Genomic DNA, 24,119 nt, shown 5'->3' on the forward strand with positions numbered 1-24,119 from the left:
TGGATTTTCAATTCTCATAAAAATGACTTTAAAGAAAGACAGGCAAGAAAAGAATAATATGTCAAGTGAGAAATAGCTGTAAACAAAAATACATCTGATAAGGGATTACTATGGAAAATTCATAAAGAACTCAATACAAGAAGCAATAAACAATCCAATTTAAAAATGGACAAGAGCTTGAGTAGACACTTCTCCAAAGGGGACATACAGATGGCGATAGACATATAAAAAGAGGCTCAATGTTACTACTCATCAGAGAAATGCAAATTATAATAGTATGGAATTGTCTTTAAAAATTAGAAATGGACCTGCCTTTTAACCCAGGGATTCCACTTCTGAAAATTTATCCAAAAAACCTCAAAACACTTGAAAGAATATATGTCCCCCACTATGTTCATTGCTGCATTATTGGCAGTAGTCAAGATTTGCAAGCACCTCAGTGACCTATCAGTGGATGAGTGGATAAAAAAGCTGTGGTACAATTACACAATGGACTACTTTGACTGTAAAAAAGAAGGAAATCTTACCCTTTGTGACATCATGGATGGACCTGGAGAGCATTATGCTAAGTGAAATAAGCCAGTCAGAGAAAGACAGTTACCACATGATTTCACTCATATGTGAAATGTAATGAACAAAATGAACTAACAAGCAAAATAGAGACAGACTGCTAGATAGAGAGCTAGCTGACAGCTGTCATGAGGGGTAGGTTAGGGACTGGGTTGGGGGTGGAGAGATTGAATAAAAAAAGACAAACAAAAGAGAAAATACTCATGGACATGAACAACAGTGTGGTGATTTCCAGGGGGTAAAGGTGGGGGAGATGAAGGAGGGTATGGAAGGATAAAAGTTGATAGATGGAGGCCCTGGCTGCTTGGTTCAGTGGTAGAGCATCGCCTGACATGTGGAAGTCCTGGATTTGATTTCTGGTCATGGCACACAGGAGAGGAGATCATCTACTCCTCCACTCTTCCCCTTCCCCTTCTCTCTCTCTTACTCTCTTTCTCTCTCTCTTCTCCTCCCACAACCATGGCTTAAACTATTTGAGCAAGTTTGCCTTGGGCACTGAGGGTGACTCCATGGCTGTGTTTCAGGCACTAAAATAGCTCGGTTTCTGAGCAACAGAGTTATAAGCCCAGATGGGCAGAGCATTGTCTGGTAGGGGGCTTGCAGGGTAGATCTTAGGGTGCATGTGGGAGTCTGTCTCTCTGCCTCCCCACCACTAACTACTACTACTACTAATAAAAAGTTGTTAGATGGAAACTCGACTTGAGGTGGTGAACCCACAATACAGTGTACTGAAGATGTTTGTATAATTGTATGCCTGAACCTATATAATTTTATTAACCAGTGTCACCCCAATAAATTCAATAAGGAAAAAAATTATGGGACCAGAGAGTGGTTTGGCCAGAACAAGAGGCTTCTAGTAAGATGACATTTGTCTAGAGATATGAAAGAAATGATGAATAAGCCATGAAGAGGAAATATCAAGTTCCAGGCTCCTCAGATGGGTGCCTGCTTGGTTTGTTCAATAAACAATAAAGAAAACAATGTGGCTGGAGAGGTGTGAGCAAGAGGGAGAATGGTGGAGATGATGAAAAAGAAAAAAATTAGAAGGCTTCAAAGGGCATGATGAAGTCTTTGGGTCACATTCTGAGTGAGATGGCAGCTCTTAGAAGATTTGAGAGGAGAACTAATGTGATCTTATATTTTAAAAGACTCACTGTCACCCTGGCCAGGTAGTTCAGGTTGTCAGAGCATCACACCAATATGCCAAGGTCATGGGTTCATCACATACAAAGAGCAACTGATGAATGCACAACTAAATGAAACAACAAAATGATATTTTTTTCCCTGTCTCTACCTCTCACTCTCCCTCTCTCTCTCTCTCTTTCTCAAATCAATAGAAATTAAATGCATAAAATAAAGGATTCATTGTCTTATGCTGTTCTGCCTGCTATAACGAAAATACCATTGACCGAGGAAGTTACAAACAGAATTGATGGAAACTAAAAAGATCAAGGTGCAAGCAGATTAAGTGTCTAGTGGTGGGACTTGTTTCCTGGTTCATAAACAGCTATCCTTTTGCTTTGAATTCACATGATGGAAGGGGGAAAGGAGATCTCTGGGGTCTCTTTTTAAAAGGACATTAATCCTATTTATGAGGGCATGCTCTCATGTCCTAATCATCTCCCAAACGCTCCACATCCTAATACTATTACATTAGGCGTTAAGATTTCAATATAATAATTTTGACTAGACACAAACATTCAGTCTATAGAACTCACTATGGATGCTATGTAAAAAATAAATTGCAAGTAGAGCAGTAATTGAAGGAGGAAGAAACTGCAGTAGTGTAGGTGAGAAAGCAGGGTCACTTAGAGAGGGTAGCGATGGTAATGATGAGACAGTCACAATTCTGGAAATATTCAGAAGGTAAAGCTAAGAGAGTTATACTGACAGTTTGAAGGTGAGTGAGAAGAATGAAGAATGATGTCAAAAATGATACCAAGACTGTTGGCTGGAGCAACTGAGAATGTAGATTAGAGATGCCATTAATTAAAGTGTGGAAGAGAAGATTTGGGAATAAATGTTAGAATTCAGCTTTGGATATGTCAAATTTCAGCTACTTGTAATAAATTCATATGGAGATGACAAGTAGAAAAATGAAAAAACTTCAAGGTTCTCTGGAGAGGACTTGACTGAAGTTATAAACTTTGAGGTTATCAGCATAGAGGTAGCGTTTAAAATCGTAAAACTAGAGTAGATCACCTGGGGAGTAAGACAGAAGTCCAAGAGGGAACCCCTGGGACACTCCCTCAGTTATGCCAAATGTATGTTTTCCTTTCTCCTGTTAGCACATACTGACTACTGGTCAACCAATGTTTTCTTCAAAAGGAATTCCTCGCACCATCTACTTCTGAAATATGAGGAATGATTAGTAATACAGATTCCTGATCCCATGACTTGAATAAGAAACTCTGGGAATGGGGCCTCAGAGTCTCTGTTTCAGCAAGTTTCCCAGGTGAGTCTTATGCACACTAAAATTTGACCATTATTGCTTCCAAGAGGTTTTTTTCTCATAGCACATATAGAACATGATTTTCTTTGTACAATATATTAAGTAAATAGATAAAGTGCTGACATGAATAGAAGGCATTACCCTGGAACCCAGGCAGCTCAGCACTCTGTGAAGCCTCAGGGATTAATATTAATAAATTGGTTGACCTATAATCAATTCAGGTTAAATGAGAGTACTGTGTCAAGCACCCAACCGGGCAGCTCTACTTCAGTCTGTCACACATAATATTCACTTTTTTACAAAATTATGGTTATGTTTATATATATATTCTAATACATATGGGAGTTATTAAGATTACCTAGAGATAAACCAATATCTTATTCAGATATTTATTTCAGCCACAAAGGGAAATATTACAAAAACATACGTAAGTATAAAATATGGATGATCTAATAGCTAAAGGAGTTCTTATAAGTCTAGAAATTAGTGGTACTGAATTTTAAGGAAAGTACAAAAGCTTCTTTGATTCCATATCACCAATGAGTTTTTTTTTTCTCATATAGGCATTTAAGGACTGAAGGTTTTGTTTAACAGCTGTTTTGATTTGTTTCATGTGTTTAAGCTTAAGGTATTATTAGTAAGATAACAGTTTCTAATATATGTTCAGTAAAAAGTTAATGGTCCTAAGTTAATTTGGAACCAGTTGTTAACAATTTATGTAATGTTCTGAAGAAAAGAATTTCAGCTGTTAAAAATAAACAGAAACCAAAAGAATTTGTTATTGCTTACCCAGTATATCCCAGATGTATTGGATCAAAACTACTCCTTTTTGTTCTGAAGAATAATTAGTGTCTCAAGGGTCAGTTACTGCTCCTCAGACCCCAGTCTTACATTAAACCTGGCCTAGAAAACTGTTACACACGACATGTCAGCAGCACCAAGATAGCTTAGTAATCTGCACAGTGGGTGAGTAACTGGGGAGAAGTGATGCTGAGAGAGGAGATTTGTCAGAAGAGACTGGAGGAGGTAATCTTGGCAGGGAGAGGCATGGGTAGAAAGGAAATAGTGCAGAAGGGAGCAGAGAATTAGGTGAGACAAACTTGTGTCTAGAGGCTGGGAATTTCAGTGAAAGGAATAATATTTTTTTTAAAGTAATTATTCATGATGTCAAAACTCAAGTTTAGAAACTATGATATATGTATCTCTGAAAAGTATTGGAAAAGGTTATTTTTCATCAGGATGATATTAGACACTGACATTGGAGGTGAGAACAAGTGAGGGCATTATTCCAGTAAATGTATCTATTGCTGCATAACAGCCACCCATAAACTCAGTGGTTTAGAAGAATATTTATTTAATTAGATCATGACTCTGTAGTTTAAAAATTTGTGCGAGGTGCAGCTGAGTGAATGATTCTACAGGTTTGGCTAGACTCTGCTTGTGTCTGCATTCAGCTGCTGGTCAATTAGATGGCTCTCTTCCTCAGTTTTTAACAACTGTTGCTGGGCTGGCAAAGGCTCATCAGCCTCATCATCCAGGCGGCTAGTCTGAGTTTGGTCATGTAGGGTTTCATTAGCAGCAGGAGAGAAAGGTCTCTTGAGGTATAGGCTGTGAACTTGCATAACACCACTGCCCCCCAATGCTGTCAGTCAAAGAAATCACAAAGTGTCTCCGGATATAACAGACGAGGAAGTAGACTCCAACTTTTGATGCGGTAAGGCTGAAATTATTGTGCTTGTTGTCGTTGTTGCAATCTAGCATAGCAGGTGAAACAGACTGCATTGTGGAGATACCTTGTAAAAGGGGAGAAAAAAAAGGAAGCCAAGATGCTTCTGGAAGTGGCACAGAAAGAAAGGGACATAAAGTATATGAGTTCAGAGTAGTTCATAACAGACTGTATGGTTATCCCGGAGCTTTCTCTCCAATCCAGACTGTGTAGAATGGGAAGTAATGATTAATACTCTGGCAAGTTTACCAAGGTGATCTTTAAGCCTCATCTCCTTAAATTTTATCTCCCTCAACCCATCTCTAGGATAATTATAGATCACATGCTACCCATGTACTTATGTCCAGACAGGGCTGCTCTTGTACTTGTAGTGGCAATGCAGTCAGGGTGAAGCCTGCATTAGTATGTTTCATAGACACACACTTTAGTTATAGACCTAACATTTTACAAATTTTATTATATTGCCCTTACTAATCTTAAACTTAGGGTTTGAATTTAAAGTTAATAATATTCTAGACTTAAAATTTTGACACTGTCAACAAATCCTGGGAAGTGGAAGAACATAATTATGATAAGTAGAAGTAAGCTTAAAATTTTATATAATTTTCAGAGGAAATTTATAGATATAGATTTTTAAATATCCTTTAAATGTCCTTTTAAATATTTCTTTTGACAGGTAATATATGTATAACATATAAAATTAATAGTTCCAAAAATTACAGTATGTAATGAAAAGTATGGCTTCCATCAGTTCCGTTTCACTAATTTCTCTCACTGGGTGAACCACAGTTACTGACTTCTTATTTTTATGGAATTATAGATAGGTTTTTCTTTGTTTCCATCTTCATTTTTCTTTTATATTTAAGAGGTAACCTACTACCTCTCCTGTTCTGCACCGTAATTTTCTTACTTAAAAAGTTATTCACAGGTTATCATATAAATCATTTGATATGAATCAGTCTGTTAGTAAACAACTTGTGGCCTCATTCTTTCAACTGCTATCCTTATCTCAATTTACATACCAAAATTGACTTGGTTCTTTATTGAAGGACAGTTATACTTGCCAGTATTTTGTATTTATAAATCATATTAAAGTGAATATTTACATTTAATGGCATATTTAAATGAATGACATTAAAAAAATGTATTATTTCTTACACAGGCCAGTATATCTGTGGAAAGAATCCTGGGACTAGAATTGCTGGTGTATGCATTTGTCATTCTAAGAAATTGCTATCAATTAAGACCTCTTGATGTGTAAAATTTAAAAATTATTTTGTAATAATTAAATTTACACTATCTTTTGCTTTATGGCTTCTGAGCTTTGTGTTATATGTAGGATTTGTTTCTCCAGTTCAAGATTGTAAGCCTCTCATTTCTTTCTAGAATTTGGATGCTTTATTTTTTTATTATAGTTATTATTTTAACTGTTCAGTCTACCTGGTATTTATTTTTTGTAAAGTGTAATGTAGGAATCCAAATTACTTTTGGTTTATTATTTGATTTGAGAGAGAGAGAGAGAAGCAATTATTTGTTGTTCCACTCAGTTGTGCATTCATCGGTTGCTTCCAGAATATCTTGACCAGTGATCAAACCTGCAATCTTGCTGTTTTAGGGCGATGCTCTAATTGACTGAGTTAATCATTCAGAGCTGAAATCCAACTTATTTTCCTTTTTTTTTTCTCTTTATGAACTGACTTTTTTTTATAATTTTATTTATTTATTTATTTTTAATGGGGTGACATCAGTAAATCAAGATATATATATTCAAAGATAACATGTCCAGGTTATCTTATCGTTCAATTATGTTGCATACCCATCACCCAAAGTCAGATTGTCCTCTGTCACCTTTTATCTAGTTCTCTTTGAGCCCCTCCCCTCCCCCTCCCCCTTCCCTCTCCCTCTCCCCCCTCCCCACATAACCACCACACTCTTATCAATGTCTCTTGGTCTCACTTTTATGTCCCATCTACGTATGAAAAAAATGCAGTTCCTGGTTTTTTCTGATTTACTTATTTCACTCTGTATAATATTATCAAGACCCCGCCATTTTGCTATAAATGATCCAATGTCATCATTTCTTATGGCTGAGTAGTATTCCATAGTGTATATGTGCCACATCTTCTTTATCCAGTTATCTATTGATGAGCTTTTTGGTTGTTTCCATGTCCTGGCCACTGTGAACAATGCTGCAATGAACATGGGGCTGCATGTGTCTTTACGAATTAATGTTTCTGAATTTTGGGGGTATATACCCAGTAGAGGGATTGCTGGGTCATAAGGTAGTTCTATTTTCAGTTTTTTGAGGAACCACCATACTTTCTTCCATAATGGTTGTACTACTTTACATTCCCACCAACAGTGGATGAGGGTTCTTTTTTCTCCACAACCTCTCCAACATTTGCTATTACCTGTCTTGTTAATAATAGCTAATCTAACAGGTATGAGGTGGTATCTCATTGCAGTTTTGATTTGCATTTCTCTAATAACTAAAGAAGATGAGCATCTTTTCATATATCTGTTGGCCATTTGTATCTCTTCCTGGGAGAAGTGTCTGTTCATGTCCTCTTCCCATTTTTTTATTGGATTGTTTGTTTGTTTGTTGTTGAGTTTTATGAGTTCTTTGTATATTTTGGATATTAGGCCCTTATCTGAGCAGGTGTTTAAAAATATCATTTCCCAATTAGTTGGCTGTCTGTTTATCTTGTTATCAGTTTCTCTTGCTGAGCAAAAACTTCTTAGTCTGATGTAGTCCCATTCATTAATTTTTGCTTTCACTTCTCTTGCCTGTGGAGTCAAATTCATAAAATGCTCTTTAAAGCCCAGGTCCATGAGTTTAGTACCTATGTCTTCTTCTATCTATTTCATTGTTTCAGGTCTTATGTTTAGATCTTTGATCCATTTTGAGTTAATTTTAGTACAGAGGGACAAACTGTAGTCCAGTTTCAATCTTTTGCGTGTGGCTTTCCAGTTTTCCCAGTACCATTTGTTGAAGAGGCTTTCTTTTCTCCATTGTGTGTTGTTGGCCCCTTTAACAAAAATTATTTGACTATATATATATGTGGTTTTATTTCTGGGCTTTCTATTCTATTCCATTGGTCTGAGTGTCTATTTTTCTGCCAATACCATGCTGTTTTGATTGTCGTGGCCCTATAGTATAGTTTGAAGTCAGGTATTGTAATGCCCCCAGCTTCATTCTTTCTCTTTAGGATTGCTTTGGCTATTCGGGGCTTTTTATAGTTCCATATAAATCTGATGATTTTTTGCTCCATTTCTTTAAAAAATGTCATTGGAATTTCATTGCATTAAATTTATAAATTGCTTTGGGTAATATGGTCATCTTGATTATATTTATTCTACCTAACCAAGAACAAGGAATATTCTTCCATCTCATAATATCTTTTTCTATTTCCCTTAACAATGGTTTATAGTTTTCATTGTATAAGTCCTTTACATTCTTTGTTATGTTTATTCCTAGGTATTTTACTTTTTTTGGTGCAATCGTGAAGGGGATTATTCTTTTGAGTTCATTCTCAAATGTTTCATTGTTGGCATATAGAAAGGCTATGGACTTCTGTATGTTAATTTGGTATCCTGCGACCTTACTGTATTGGCTTATTGTATCTAGTAGTCTTTTTGTGGATTCTTTGGGGTTTTCAATGTATAGGATCATATCATCAGCAAAAAGTGATACCTTTACTTCTTCTTTTCCGATATGGATGCCTTTTATTTCTTTGTCTTGTCTGATTGCTGTGGCTATAACCTCTAGCACCACATTAAATAAGAGTGGAGAGAGTGGACAACCCTGTCTTGTTCCTGATTTAAGGTAGAAAGTCCTCAGTTTTATGCCGTTTAATAGGATGTTAGCTGATGGTTTATCATATATGGCCTTTATCATGTTGAGATATTTTCCTTCTATACCCATTTTGTTGAGAGTCTTAAACATAAAATTGTGTTGTATTTTATCAAAAGCCTATTCTGCATCTATTGATAAGATCATGTGGTTCTTGTTCTTTGTTTTGTTGATATGGTGTATTACGTTAACCGTTTTACGTATGTTGAACCATCCTTGAGATTCTGGGATGAATCCCACTTGATCATGATGAATTATTTTTTTAATATGTTGTTGTATTCGATTTGCCAGTATTTTGTTTAGTATTTTAGCATCTGTATTCATTAGAGATATTGGTCTGTAGTTTTCTTTTTTTGTGCCATCCTTGCCTGGTTTTGGTATAAGGGTTATGTTTGCCTCATAAAATGTGTTTGGAAGTATTGCTACCTCTTCAATTTTTTGGAAGACTTTCAGTAGAATAGGAACCAAGTCTTCTTTGAAGGTTTGATAAAATTCGCTGGTATAGCCCTCTGGGCCTGGACTTTTATTTTGGGGGAGGTTTTTCATGTTTTTTTCTATTTCCTCCCTGCTGATTGGTCTGTTTAGGCTTTCTGCTTCTTCTTGACTCAGTTTAGGAAGGTTGTATTGTTCTAGGAATTTATCCATTTCTTCTAGGTTTTTGAATTTAGTGGCATAGAGTTTTTCATAGTATTTTACAATAATTCTTTGTATATCTATGATGTCTGTGGTGATTTCTCCTCTCTCATTTTGGATTTTGTTTATATGAGTCCTGTGCCTTTTTTCTTTGGTAAGTCTTGCAAGGTTTTGTCAATTTTGTTGATCTTTTCAAAGAACCAGCTCCTTGTTTTATTGATTTTTTCTATAGTTTTTCTGTTCTCTATTTCATTTATTTCTGCTCTGATTTTTATTATCTCCTTTCTTCGGCTGGTTTTGGGTTTTGTTTGTTCTTCTTTTTCTAGTTCCTTAAGGTGTGAAGTTAAGTGGTTCACTTGGGCTCTCTCTTGTTTGTTCATATATGCCTGAAGTGATATGAACTTTCCTATTATCGCTGCTTTTGCTGCATCCCATAGATTCTGATATGTCGTATTGTCATTTTCATTAGTCTGTATATATCTTTTGATCTCTGCGCTTATTTCTTCCTTGACCCATTCATTCTTTAAAAGTATGTTGTTTAGTTTCCACTTTTTGTGGGATTTTTTTCTTTTTTTTTGCAGTTGAATTCTAGTTTCAAGGCTTTATGATCAGAAAATATGCTTGGAACAACTTCCATTTTTCTGAATTTGCTGATGTTGTTTTTGTGGCCCAACATATGGTCAATTCTTGAGAATGTTCCATGTACATTGGAGAAAAAATGTATACTCAATCACTTTGAGATGAAATGTCCTATAGATGTCTATCATATCCAGGTGTTCTAGTATTTCATTTAAGGCCACTATATCTTTGTTGATTCTCTGTTTCGATGACCGATCTAGAGCCGTCAGTGGTGTATTGAGGTCTCCAAGTATGATTGTATTTTTGTCAGTTTTTGTTTTAAGGTCAATAAGTAGCTGTCTTATATATTTTGGTGCTCCTTGGTTTGGTGCATATATATTGAGATTTGTTATGTCTTCTTGATTCAGTGTCCCCTTAGCCATTATGAAATGGCCATTTTTGTCTCTGAGTACTTTTGTTGTCTTGTAGTCAGCATTATCAGATATGAGTATTGCTACACCTGCTTTTTTTTGGATGTTATTTGCTTGGAGTATTGTTTTCCAGCCTTTTACTTTGAATTTGTTTTTATCCTTGTTACTTAAATGAGTTTCTTGTAGGCAGCATACAGTTGGATTTTCTTTTTTGGTCCATTCTGCTACTCTGTGCCTTTTTATTGGTTAGTTTATTCCGTTTACATTTAGTGTAATTATTGACACTTGTGAGTTCCCTATTGCCATTTTATACATTGCTTTCTGTTAGTTTTGTGTCTTGTTTGATCCTTCTCTTTTGTTTTTCTATCTTTTGATTTTATTTGGTTGTGTTCCATACTTCTTTCCTCTGTTGCTATCTTTTTTATCTCATGTGCTTCTGTGGTGGTTTTTTCAATGGTGGTTACCATTAAAGTAATGAAAAGGGTTCCTACACTGTTCATTGTAGTGCACTATTTTGTGAGCACTTTTGCACTCCATCGCCCTTTGCTACTGTTAATCTCCATCCTCTTTCCCCCTTTCTTTTTGTTGTTGTCACAGTTTAAATTTGGTTTTATTGTGTTCTTCTTGAAGCTTTTACTTGTGGCTTTTTTTTTATTCTTTGTATCTGATTGGAGAACCCCCTTTAGTATTTCCTGGAGTGGGGGTTTTCTGGTGATAAATTCCCTCATCTTTTCTGTATCTGCGAATGTTTTTATTTCTTCTTCATATTTGAAGGATAGCTTTGATGGGTATAGTATTTGTGGCTGAAAGTTCCTCTCTTTCAAGACTTTAAATATTGGGGTCAACTCTCTTCTAACTTGTAGAGTTTCTGTTGAGAAATCTGATGATAATCTAATGGGCCTTCCTTTATATTTTGTATTATTCTTTTCCCTGGCTGCCTTGAGAATTTTTTCTTTGCCATTGGTTTGTGCCAATCTCATTATGATGTGCCTTGGAGTATGTTTGTTGGGGTTAAGAAAACTTGGAGTTCTGTTTGCTTCTAGAATTTGAGGCTTTAGCTCTTTCCACAGGCTTGGGAAGTTCTCATCTATTATTTGTTTGAGTATGTTCTCCATTCCATTTTCTCTCTCTTCTCCCTCTGATATACCTATTATTCTTATGTTATTCTTTTTGATGGAGTCAGATAATTCCTGTAGGGCTATCTCATTTTTTTAATTTTTGAGTCTCTTTCTTCTTCTCTCTGTTGTGCCTCAAGTTGCTTGTCTTCTATTTCACTAATCCTCTCTTCTATCTGGCATGTTCTATTAGCTGAGCTTGTTACCTCGTTTTTCAGTTCGTGAATTGAGTTTTTCATCCCTGTTTGATTTGTTTTTATAGTTTCAACTTCCTTGGAGATATACTCTTTGTGTTCATCGAGTTGTTTTCTCAGCTCCCTAAATTGCCTTTCTGTGTTTTCTTGTATATCTCTGAGTATTTTTAGGATTTGTATTTTAAATTCTCTGTCGCTTAGCTCCAAGGTTTCCAATATCTTAAATTTTTTCTCCATAGATTTTCCTCATCTATCTGTGTTACCTCTCTTCCTTTTGTATCCATGATATTCGATTTTCTCTTCTTTAATGGCATCTGAGGGTGGTTTTGTTGATAGTATTAAAGAGATTTAATAAAGAATAAAAACTTAAAAAAATAAAAATAAAAAATTGAGTTTTTTAAAATTAATCATTAAATAAAGAAAAATAAAATAAAATAAAAATTTGAGAAAAAAGGGAGTTATTCCTTCCCCTTCTTTTTTCCTCTCCTCTCCTCTCCCCTCTTTCTTGAGAAAATCTTGTGGTGAACTGTGAATTATATTGTACTAAATAGAACAAACACTATCTGTAATGGAGGGCCTGAATTGGGGAGAAGTAATAAAGGGGTAAAGGAAAAAGAAAAAAATATATATATAAGGGGGGGCAGTATAGACCCACAAAAAGCAAATAAGGAAAAATTTTGGGTCAAGAATAAAATGATTTGCTTTTAGGTGTTGGCTGACTAAGAGTTATGATGAGAGGAATAAGAGGGAAACAGGAAAAAAGGGAAGGGGAAATTAAAAAATTACTATTGTATTTAGTGGAACAAGAACTAGATAAAATGGAGTGCCAGGGGTGGGACTTCTGCTAATGAGTTAAAATGTGAAGTAAAAAACCCCCAAAATGCCACAAACATAAGTTTGAGTCCCAGATAAGATCATTTGTTTGTTATTGAGGTTTGAATGAGAGAAGATGTAAAGGAGAAAGGAAGAGACTATTATAGAGGGAGAAAAGAGAGAGAGAGAGAGAGAGAGAGAGAGAGAATACGGAACCACTAAAAGAAGAAAAAAGAAAAAGGAGGAGAGAGAGAGAGAGTTAGGGGTTTTGGAGTGAAACCCTCATAGAGAGAAAGGAAGAGGAAAGAAAAGATAATAGAAGATGTAACACTTATGGGTAGTGTAGTTCAAAGAGAGGCGAGAGTAAGACTAACAGAGAATTAAATGACCAAATTTGAATAGGAGAAAAAAAAATCAAGATTGAAGATAAGAGACACAGATGAACAAATATAATAAAATGGGATAGGTTATAAAGTCTGCAGATTATTCTTGATTTTGAGAGGTTATCGTCTTGCTTTTTCTTTTCTGTCTCTCTTCCTGGTCAGTGACTTTGTACCCCGGGTTCTGCCCCTGTGGCACGCTCTGGTAGAGGTTTGCAGTTGATAATTCTCTATGGCGATGTCATGTATTGGGCTTCAGTCTTGTTGGCAGTCGAGGCTCATTAGCGTTTATGGGCTCCGACAGTGAGAAGGTCCGTTTTCCTGGAGCCTCTCCCCTAGTCTTTCCTTCCACAATTAGGAGCCTGATAATCCAGCTATGGGGTTGCTGCTGCCTCTGCCTGGATAGTAAGAGGCTCAAAGAGCTGGCAACTCCCCACTCTATTCCCACTCAGCACAGGGCTCTGAGTAAGGCTCAGTCAGTCAGAGCTGCTAGCATAATCAGGCGGGGCTTCTGCCCACACAGAGACCTCTAACTCTGCCCCTCTGTGGGATAACACGGGTGCCAACTCCTGAGGTGTTCGGAGGAATCTCTTGCCCACTCTTCATGAGCACTGACCAGGTTGTCAGACCAGCCGCGTCATACTTTGAGTGAAACCCCTGCCCGCACGGAAAAGTTCCAGCGTTGGAATTGGATCTCGCTCTCTCCCCATGCGCGGCCCCCTCAGGGTGCTGAGGCGGTTTGGAGATTCCGCTCCTGGCCCACTCACAGGCCTCTGCCTCTGCCCCTCTGTGGGAAAACATGGGCTCCCACCCCTGAGGTGTTTGGAGAAATCTCTTGCCCACTCTCCGTGCACACCGACCTGGATATCAGGCCAGCCATCTCTCACTCCAAGAAAGCCCTCTGACCGCATGGAAAAGTTCCAGTGTTGGAATTGGCTCCAGCTCCCTCCCCATGCACGGCCCTCTCAGGGCGCTGGGGCTCCTTGGAGATTCCACTTTTAGCCCACCCAAAGGCCTCTGACTCTGCCTCTTTGTTGGTTAGCATGGATGTCGCCCACCCCTGAGGTGTTCGTAGGAATCTCTCGCCCACTATCCATGCATTCCGACCAGGAGACGGGGAAAATGGCTGCCTCACTTGTCTTTCTTTGTCTGGGTTTGGTGCACGTGTTAGCTTGAATTGCCTGGGTTTTTCCTTGGCTTGGATCTCTGTGCCACAGCCTGGTTCGGCCGTTTGTACTGTGGCCTGGATCTATTCCTCCCTTTGCCCGCCTTAGTTTCTATATTCTCCGTTCTCAGTGAAAGCTGCCCTGTTTGGGTTAGCGAGGCAGGCGGAGCATTTCTTACTCCCTATTTCCCCCGGGGTTTGACCATATATCTAACCAATCTTTAGCTTGACCATACCTTGGGGTGTGTTGCGAAACATCTGAAGGCTCCAAGGATAGGTTTTTCTGTTTCTGGTTGAAGATCTTGTTGAGTTTTTGGGGAGATTTATCGGTATCATTTCCTACCACGCAATTACTCTGACGTCATCTCCCCAACTTATTTTCTTATTCAGATGTCTACTCAGGTGATTCAATCTACTTATTGAGTAATATATTTATTAGTGTATTAAAATCATGTCTTTATTAATTTTTGATGCTTTTTTTGTCTCTTATTTATTAATGCCTCTTCTGTTTGTATTAACACCAAGCACTGATTTTGCACAGGAGTCCATAGCTAAGTAGAGGAAGCAGGTATCCTCATTGGCAAGGTCAATAAGGAATGGTCTTAAGTATGAAGTTGCCATTGAAGGTAGAAGAAATAAAAGCTATGAACCACAGAGATTTGATAAAGAAAGCAGTATCCAGCCCTGGCCAGTTGGCTCAGCGGTAGAGCGTCAGCCTGGCGTGCTGGGGACCCGGGTTCGATTCCCAGCCAGGGCACATAGGAGAAGTGCCCATTTGCTTCTCCACCCCCACCCCCTCCTTCCTCTCTGTCTCTCTCTTCCCCTCCCGCAGCCAAGGCTCCATTGGAGCAAAGATGGCCCGGGCACTGGGGATGGCTCCTTGGCCTCTGCCCCAGGCACTAGAGTGGCTCTGGTCATGGTAGAGCGATGCCCCAGAGGGGCAGAGCATCACCCCCTGGTGGGCAGAGCATCGCCCCTGGTGGGCGTGCCGGGTGGATCCCGGTCAGGTGCATGCGGGAGTCTGTCTGACTCTCTCTCCCCTTTCCAGCTTCAGAAAAAAAAAAAAAAAAAAAAGAAAGAAAGCAGTATCCAAAGGGAGCTGGACAAAAAAGGTTATATGTATATGTCTACATGATATCATATAGATAACATGCATATATATATAGAATTCAAGAGAAACAAGAAAAATAATGACCCTTATGGGAAGTGTATTATAAATAATATAAAATTCATAAACGCCCATAGGCATACAAATTAGGATAAAATTTGCACTTGGTATTAGAGTCTGTGGTGAGCACAATCAATAGCATCTCTATAATGAGGCAAAATTGCTTTTTGTATTACTAGTAGAGGTTAAATTAGAAGACATGGCTTTTAGGCTGTTAAGAAAGAGGATTTGCTAAACCTGAGCTCCAAAATTCTCTAGATTTAACCACTCAATCAAGGGAGCATGGGCTGCAGAATATTCCCCGGGGAATATTCTTTTTTCCTCCGGGAGTAGCAGCAAAACTAACACTCACTGCAGGCATCTTGCTCCCTAGAGAAATATAGATAGAACAGATACTTTGTCCAGATGTTTCCAAACAGAAACATTGCTCCAGTTAATTCAAGCAGAAGCAGGTTGAGTAAAGGGGCAGAGAAAGGCCAAAAGGGCATCAAAATTCCTTCTCTAGGAAACCAGCAGGAGGTAAGAAAATGGTTGCTCTAATAGAAGACTTTTAGGCTAGTGAATGATGAAAGAAATGATCTCTGAAATAGAACAAGAAGGCATCAGTTACAGCATGCTAAGAAATTTAATGTCTAATTGACTGGGTAAAGGAATGAGGGAGGATTAGGTGGGTGTTGCTAGGAACTGTATAATGAGCTAAGGCAGGGGTCCCCAAACTACGGCCCGTGGGCCACATGCGGCCCCTTAGGCCATTTATCCGGCCCCCACCGCACTTCTGGAAGGGTACCTCTTTCATTGGTGGTCAGTGAGAGGAGCATAGTTCCCATTGAAATATTGGTCAGTTTGTTGATTTAAATTTACTTGTTCTTTATTTTAAATATTGTATTTGTTCCCGTTTTGTTTTTTTACTTTAAAATAAAATATGTGCAGTGTGCATAGGAATTTGTTCATAGTTTTTTTTATAGTCCGGCCCTCCAACGGTCTGAGGGACAGGGAACTGGCCCCCTGTGTAAAAAGTTTGGGGACACCTGAGCTAAGGTTTTGGTGATATGGAAATAAAAAGCATTTACAAAGAATTCTTAGGAATATATGGGCAAAAACACAAAGTTTAATGTCAATTATCACAAAAAAGAAAATCATGGTAAACACTTTTGTTATATAGTTGTATCCTTAAAGAAACCGTTAATGAGTATGTTAATAATACAGTTCTAGAGATTAAAATTGTGTCCCGATTATGGACTGTTTCTTTTTCTTTCTTTCTCTCCCTCTCTCTCTCTATATCTCGCATACACATTTATATATACTGATTTTACCTGCCTAACTCTGAACTACACAACATAATCATTATTATTCTTAATACTAACAAAATTCTGTAATTTCTGCAAGCTCACTATGCTTCAACTATATAACTAATTGCCTGCAGTAGTGTTTGAATGGTTGATTCTAGAAGTTAAATGAAAAGAACTCAATGGCAACCACTTAGCTACAGTACTCTGGAACTGGAAATGCATGCAGTGGTCCCCGGAGTGCCATTTTCTGGTTTTCAAGCTGTGCTGCCTATGTAAAGTCTGTGACTCCCTTGAGTATCCATTATAGTTTAGAAATATATATACATAAATATTAAATACATGCCCATCGCTGGCTAAACCCCCTTATGCCCTCCTCTTCATCAGAACTTCCTATTCAATGTACAGTTTAATAATAGAAGTCTTTTTAATCTTAAGAATTGTCCAATAATGACATAAGAATTAACAAGTAATATCTGATTTCATTACTCTCACTTGTACCACCGGCCAGCTAATTTCTAAAAATAAGGTTGAATGATGCTGAACTGAAGGATGAGTTGGCTTAATTATAATCTTAGATTAAATAAATGACTTAATTCTATTCTAAACTTTGCAATTCATGCCTTTATTATTTTAAAGTATAAAATCTGCAAGAATGCTATAAGGAAGTTCATTTGTTGCAACATCTATTACCATATCATAAATCAATAGATTTGTACTCATGTAAATTGTAAGGAAAATACACTTTCTGGATGTCTGTTTTAAAGATGCCTGCATGCTGTTAGAAACATTTGCAGACTACATATTTAAGGCTTCTTTCTTTCTTTCTTTCTTTCTTTCTTTCTTTCTTTCTTTCTTTCTTTCTTTCTTTCTTTGTTTCTTTCTTTCTTTCTTTCTTTTTGTATTTTTCTGAAGCTGGAAACGGGGAGAGACAGTCAGACAGACTCCCGCATGCGCCTGACCGGGATCCACCCGGCACGCCCACCAGGGGGCAACGCTATGCCCCTCCGGGGCGTCACTCTGTCGCGACCAGAGCCACTCTAGTGCCTGGGGCAGAGGCCAAGGAGCCATCCCCAGCGGCCAGGCCATCTTTGCTCCAATGGTGCCTGGGCTGCGGGAGGGAAAGAGAGAGACAGAGAGGAAGGAGAGGGGGAGGGGTGGAGAAGCAGATGGGCGCTTCTCCTGTGTGCCCTGGCCAGGAATCGAACCCAGGACTTCCGCAAGCCAGGCCGACTCTCTACCACTGAGCCAACCGGCCAGGGCCAAGGCTTATTTCTTGAAGCCAATAGTTCTCAAAGTGCAGTGCCCAGTCCAGCAGCATCAGCATCCCCCCAAAACTTGGAAGTACATAATAGAACCCTACCCCACCCCTACCAAGTCAGGAACTCTACTCTGGGGGTTGGGACCCAGAAATCTGTCATAACAGTTTCTTCAGTGATTCCAATGCCAGCTCAAATGTGAGAACCACAGGTATATCTGAATCCATGCTGTGTATTCCAAAATTCTCTCCCTAAATAAGAGAAGCTGAAATTAAGTTTCAAAAAGCCAGATAATGCATCCCATATGGTGTCATATTGAATGTCTTTTGTAGGTTAATGAATGTTTCTATGGGAATCTTGCCCTTCTCTTGATCTGGAGAAGGTAGGTTTAGAATTCACATGTATATACAGGGTGGGGCCAAAGCAGATTTATAGTTGTGAGTATACAAAACAGAGTTCATTCTTGTGTTATTTTATTCATTCTTGTTTTATTTTTCCATATGAACAACTATAAACCTACTTTTGTCCCACCCTGTATAATTCAAAATAAAAGGATGCCCATATAATTTACTACTTTAAAGCAAGACTAAAAGCCTGGTTGTATCTGTTGGAACCTACTGAATACGATTTTAACATATTGTTCATTCAATAAAAATTATTTCCATTCAAATGATAAATTAGCTCACCAGTTATTTTTAGATAACTTTTTTCATGGTTAGCTTGCTTTAGGTCCTTAGGGCAGCCAAAGGAACTAAAATAGGATGTCACCCCCAAAAAGCAGCTTTTAAAGCTCTGTCCAAAGTCTGCTTCCAAAAGCATGCTCGTGGAGCAGACAAACAAAACACCTAGGTTGTCAGGCCTATGGAGATTCTGCCATTTTACAGAGCTTCCTGAGAATTGACTCAGAACCCCTTGTAAAACTAATCTAATAGTTGTCTTCTTTTATCTTAAAGGCTATATGGTACTTACACAATGTATAATAATTTTGTCAATCAGTTCACTATTGTTCCCATATCTGGGACATTATAAACATTGCTTTGTTGACCACTCTTATTTTTTTTAATTAATTTTGGAGAGAGAGAGAAACATCAACTGTTATTTCACTATTCACTCATTGGTTGATTCTTGTATGTGCTCTGACCAAAGATTGAACCCACAACCTTGGCGTATCAAGATGACACTCTAACCAACTAAGGTACCCAGCCAGGGGTTAAGCATTCTTTTTTTATTTAAACTTTTATTTATTTAATTAATTGTGTTTACATAGATTTTAGGGTCATCCCGAATGCATCCCCCTTCCCCCCATTCTTTTCAACATCTCCCTTGCCCCCCTCCCCACAGCGCCCTCCCCCCTTTCCTTCAGGTTTATCCCATCCAAGCATTCTTATATTTAGATATTTGATAATATTTTCCTCAAGATATATTTCTTTAAATAGCATCTCTATGCCAAAAGGCATATATATTTCTTAAAGTTTTGATATATATCGTTAAATTGTCCTCTAGACACCTGTTACTAATTAAATTACTCAAATTTTAAGGTGTCTCTTTTATATGCTTGCTAATAATAGTTAATAATACTATTTTTCTTTGTAAATTTAATTATTATCTTATATACACATATTATGTATTTTTAATAAAATTTTCTTTCGTTACTAATGAGGTTACACATTTAAAAATTTACTAGCCTAATAGATTTCTTCTTTTGTGATTTACTTTATTTGCCAATCTTTTTATTAGATATTTATCTGTCTTACTATTTTTAAGAGATTTTATATATTAATTATGTTAATTCATTAATGATACACTGCAAATACTTCCCCAAATTATTTACTTTTTTGTCTTTTTCAACTAATTTTCTCAGTTTGAGATATAATTGATATATAATATTGTGTAAGTCTAAGGAACAACATATTGATCTGATACATTTATACAGTATACCACAAAACCCATTACCACCATAGCATTAGCTGAAACCTCCATGCCATCACCTATCTGAGTTACTCTATTTCTGAACTTTGGATACAGTGTTTTTTTAGTTTTACATAGAAAGTATCTGTTTTTCTATGTTTCTACCTGTGTAACATTAAACAAATATTTTCCATTCAAAATTATTTACAGTTATATGTATTTTCTTTTCATACTTTTCTTTTTTCATTTAAATTTGTAATATATCTGGTATTTGCTTTGATGTAAGTATAAATTAGGAGTCTTTTTATTTTTTCCTAAGGTACTCCATTTCCTAAGATAACTTAAAGTAGAAAAACGTGTTGATTGTTGGTGAAATTCTTAATAGTAAAGACTGAAAATTTTGGAAAAAGTCTTAAACCACTTCATGTTATTTTATCATTGTGTTTTGTCAGTGAATTGACTGAACATTGATGGCTCAGTGTGAGGTAGCAGAGCCAGGGTGGTTCAGTAATTCTGACCTTTTATCATATTAACCAGTTCCTTCTCAGTTTTTGATCTGAGTTTAAGAATATTGCAGTGACTTTTTCTTCCGATAAATGATCCCAATAAATGATTTGTTTCAAAACACTTCTTGGGAAGTAAGTTTTGGTTCACTTCGCCCCTCTTTGTTATGATACAATGTAAAATCTGTTACTAAAGCTCACTGCTGATATCCCTTAGTGTATGTCTCCTTTCACAGTAAATTGAACCATGTCTTTCTCTCCATGGAAGTCTGAGGCAAAGATAGCATCTCAGTGCCTCATGGACTCACATATTCCACTTAGCTTTTAAAGTAGCTTTCAGCTGATCTTTTCTTATCAGAGCTGGGCACTCCTCGGGGTGCTCTTCTGTAATCATTGAGTGGTGTGTTGGCTACACCACAGAGACTCTGGCCTGTTGGACTCCGAATATAATCGAATATAATGGCCCAAAAGAGACTCAGTTCTAATTCTTACTGTACCATTCATTAGCTTTTCAATTCTTGCTACAGCCCCTTAATCTTCAAGTATTTTAAGTTTTTCATCTGCAGCAAGGGATTATAATGCTGATGCATTCTACCAGGAGGCTGTTAGGATGAACTAATTAATAGTAAAAAGAGCCTTTGAAATAGAAAGTGCTAAATGTCTTCTCTGACCGTCATTTTACTTACTTTTTCATCTGCCCTTTGTTGTCAGGCTGCTTTCTATCATCTACTTTTGGAGTGCTTATCCTCATCTAGTTTTCAAGTACAATCAAAACTACTTTAGTTCCCAACTATGGAACAGGCATCCTGCTTTTCTAGCTCAGTGCCTGGCAGACAGGAGTCATGTAAGGCCAGTAGTCGTGGCCACCATCACAGCCACCTGGCTCATGCAGGTTTGCATTTGATTTGGACAGACGGGAATGAAACAACGAAGACAAGAACTGGTGGGCCATTTTCTTTATTTCTAGCCTCACACTCAGCAAGCGAGTAAAAACAAACACACCGGCATCAAAACCCATTCACACATTCTCCAGTACCACAGCTAGGAGACTCTTTTCCAAGTTTTCCTAGAATCAAAGGCCTCTTTAGCCTAGCCACCTCCTTTTCCCCATCTGCATGCCTCCATCTTGCTGCTTTCTCTCCAACCTCCATGTGGCATTTCTGACAAAATGGCCTCCTAGCTCCTCTTTTAAAACTTTTCAGCAGGACAACCCCTCCTCCAGCACAATTAGCATAACCAAGCCCCTTCTCAAGCATGAAGGTAATTAGCTGTATCACCTGGGTGATAGGCATTCACGTGGGCAGCACCATTTTTGAAAATAAAAGTGAGCAAAACTAGATAACACAAATTTTACAAATTTATTTGCCCAACAAGTTATAAGCTGGGCATGTTTAATATGTCACTGGAATGTTTAATATGTCCAAAAGGAAGGTACATTATATATAATAGCATAAGGAAATTTCAAGAGATCAGAATTCAAGTTACTGGAAACCTCAGATAATTAGAAAGCATTTTTCTGACAATTAATGCTTTTGTGAAACAAGGAGTTTATACGATATTTTAAAAAATATAAACACAACTTCAATGATGTATCACAGTCTGCTCAATCTTCTAGAGATATATTTATATACTAGATGACCACATAATTTATCATCCAAACTAGGACACTTTAGAAAGTGAAAGAAGGTGCTATTACAATTTAACCAGGAGAACAGGTTATGTCAGAAACATCCCATACTAATGAAGTGTATGGTCACCATGCCTGTACATCTACTTAATAATAATCATTACATTTTGTTTAATGACACTGGTCGACCCAGACAAGGTCTTAAGTTTCTCTTTATTGACAAAAATAGATACACAAAAGGTTTTTTTGTTTAATTAATTAGAAATTTCTGCTTACTCACCACTCTAGAAACATTAATACTCATAACCCTGGGAGGCACCAGGCAGTAATTAAGTAAAGCAATTGTCTGTTTTCAAGGTATATGTTATGCCTTTTATTTGTTTCATAGCCCCATCTGACACAGGCCCCTTCCAGAATCCTGCCCCCCAGGGATGTGCAGTAGAAGGGAGTTTAGATGGGGAGGGAACCTAGCAAAGATGCAGTTGTTTTTTTTTACTGTGTCCAGGACTGCACTGTCTTAGGAAACACTCATTCACTGTTGAATGACTGGCTCCCCAATAGGATGCTATCGCTCTATCCAGTCACAGATCTAAGCTCAAGAGCAAAGAAATAAGCAGTTTATTCTGATTTTAGTGTCAATAAAAACCTCTAATTTGTACACATAAAGCTATTTCTATGCCCCACCATCAGAAATGCAAATACTTGACTAGGGACCCAGGATCTACATGGTTCAAATATGCCAGGTTCTTCTGAAGCAAGTGGCATAAGAACTTCTTTTTTAATAAAAAATGTTCCCAAATTTTAAACATCAGAACTTGAGCAATAGCTATCTATGATCATAAATATGGTTTTCTATGTATTAAACTGAAGCAATTTGAACAACAATGACTGCAACTTGAGAGGCTAAACAAATTGAACATTTCCTATAAAATAAAAAAAGTAAAAGACCCTACTTTTCTTAAATTTAAATGTTAAATTATGTAAAACTAGATGCTTAATTTAAGAGCCCTCTCCCCCAAAACTATACTTTTTAGAATTCTTCAGGTTATTTTGAAGCAAGTGGCTAATGGTCCTCACATATACTGAGAAATGCTGGTATTAAAAGCTAAAGACCAAATTAGTTGACCATAGCAAGGCTTTATATTTCATGGAAATGATTCTGTAGATTTATAAAATAGCTCCTACACATTTAAGGTATCATTATTATTTTTTTATTATTAATTTTAATGGGGTGACATTGATACATCAGGGTACATATGTTCAGGGAAACCATCTCTAAGTTATTTTGACATTTGATTATGCTGCATTCCCATCACCCAAAGTCAGATTATCCTCCGTCACCTTCTATCTAGTTTTCTTTGTGCCCCTCCTCCTTCCCTTCCCCCTCCCCCTCCGTCTCTCCCCCCACACCCCGTAACCACCACACTCTTATCCATGTCTCTTAGTCTCGTTTTTATGTCCCACCAATGTATGGAATCCTGCAGTTCTTGTTTTTTTCTGATTTACTTATTTCACTCTGTATAATGTTATCAAGATACCACCATTTTGTTGTAAATGATCCGATGTCATCATTTCAGTATACCATGGTGTATATGTGCCACATCTTCTTTACCCAGTCTTTTATTTTATTTTTTTTACAGTGATTAAAGCCTTTAAGCAAACTCTTGGCCAATACTGCAAGAATCCATAAAAGAGTAGTGTCCTTAACATGTTCACCTAGTCCAAGTTGGCACCATCACCATGCCAAATTCCTGAAAAGTGCAACCCAACCCCAGTTCAGTCTGTTAGGAGCTGTCACAAGGAGCAGGAGTCCAGGAAGAGTCAACATCTAGGAAAAGTCCGCATGGCACTGGAATTGTTGTCACAATTCTATACTTTGAAGCTCACGTCCAAGTCCCAATGACCGCTACTTCTAGTTGGTAATGATTCAGGTAGACTGGAAAAGCCATCTGCAGCATGTGTGGAGATGGAGTTTCTGTTCTCCTCTGCCTGGAGAGATGAGACCAGATTGATTTTCCCTGGAGCTCTGCAACTGTGGCTTGGTAAAGAGAACCTTGGGATACACTAAGCTGGGTGGCAAAGGTAGATTCATAATAGAAGTTGGCAAAAGGGGAAAAGAGAGCTCTAAATTAGGAGTAGGTCCCAGCCTGAAATATGAGTGGGGCATTGAGGTAGGAGGAATAAGGAAAACACTATATATTAAGCAAAGCAGCAGAAAATAGCACTATCAACACCCACAACACGGAAGAGGGAAGAATAAAAAACCTGACTATTCAGGCAAGACATAGTTAAGTAGCCCTTGTGCAAATGAGATCAGTTTACCTGCTTCTTGGAAGAAATACCCTAGGCTCGTCCACAGTGTCGTAGATGGGGCTGACGACCATGGGCACCTTCAACCTTCAGTGGCAAATCCCAGCATTCTGGGCAAGGTTAGGTCATAGGTGGCTGGAGCAGGGCTGGAAGAGACTGAACCCTCCC

The 24,119-nt window shown here is 37.7% G+C and overlaps 1 long non-coding RNA gene across 1 annotated transcript in view; it reads left to right on the forward strand.

The window, feature by feature from the left end:
- The first annotated feature begins 2,829 nt into the window (after positions 1-2,829).
- LOC136324519 (uncharacterized) overlaps positions 2,830-24,119 on the forward strand; it is a 58,166-nt gene continuing 36,876 nt past the window's right edge. The window contains exon 1 of the long non-coding RNA XR_010729107.1: positions 2,830-5,473. This is a non-coding gene — a long non-coding RNA (uncharacterized lncRNA). The remainder of the gene's footprint in view (positions 5,474-24,119) is intronic.

Source organism: Saccopteryx bilineata, chromosome 2, assembly GCF_036850765.1.
Source record: "Saccopteryx bilineata isolate mSacBil1 chromosome 2, mSacBil1_pri_phased_curated, whole genome shotgun sequence".
NCBI classification, from domain to species: domain Eukaryota; kingdom Metazoa; phylum Chordata; class Mammalia; order Chiroptera; family Emballonuridae; genus Saccopteryx; species Saccopteryx bilineata.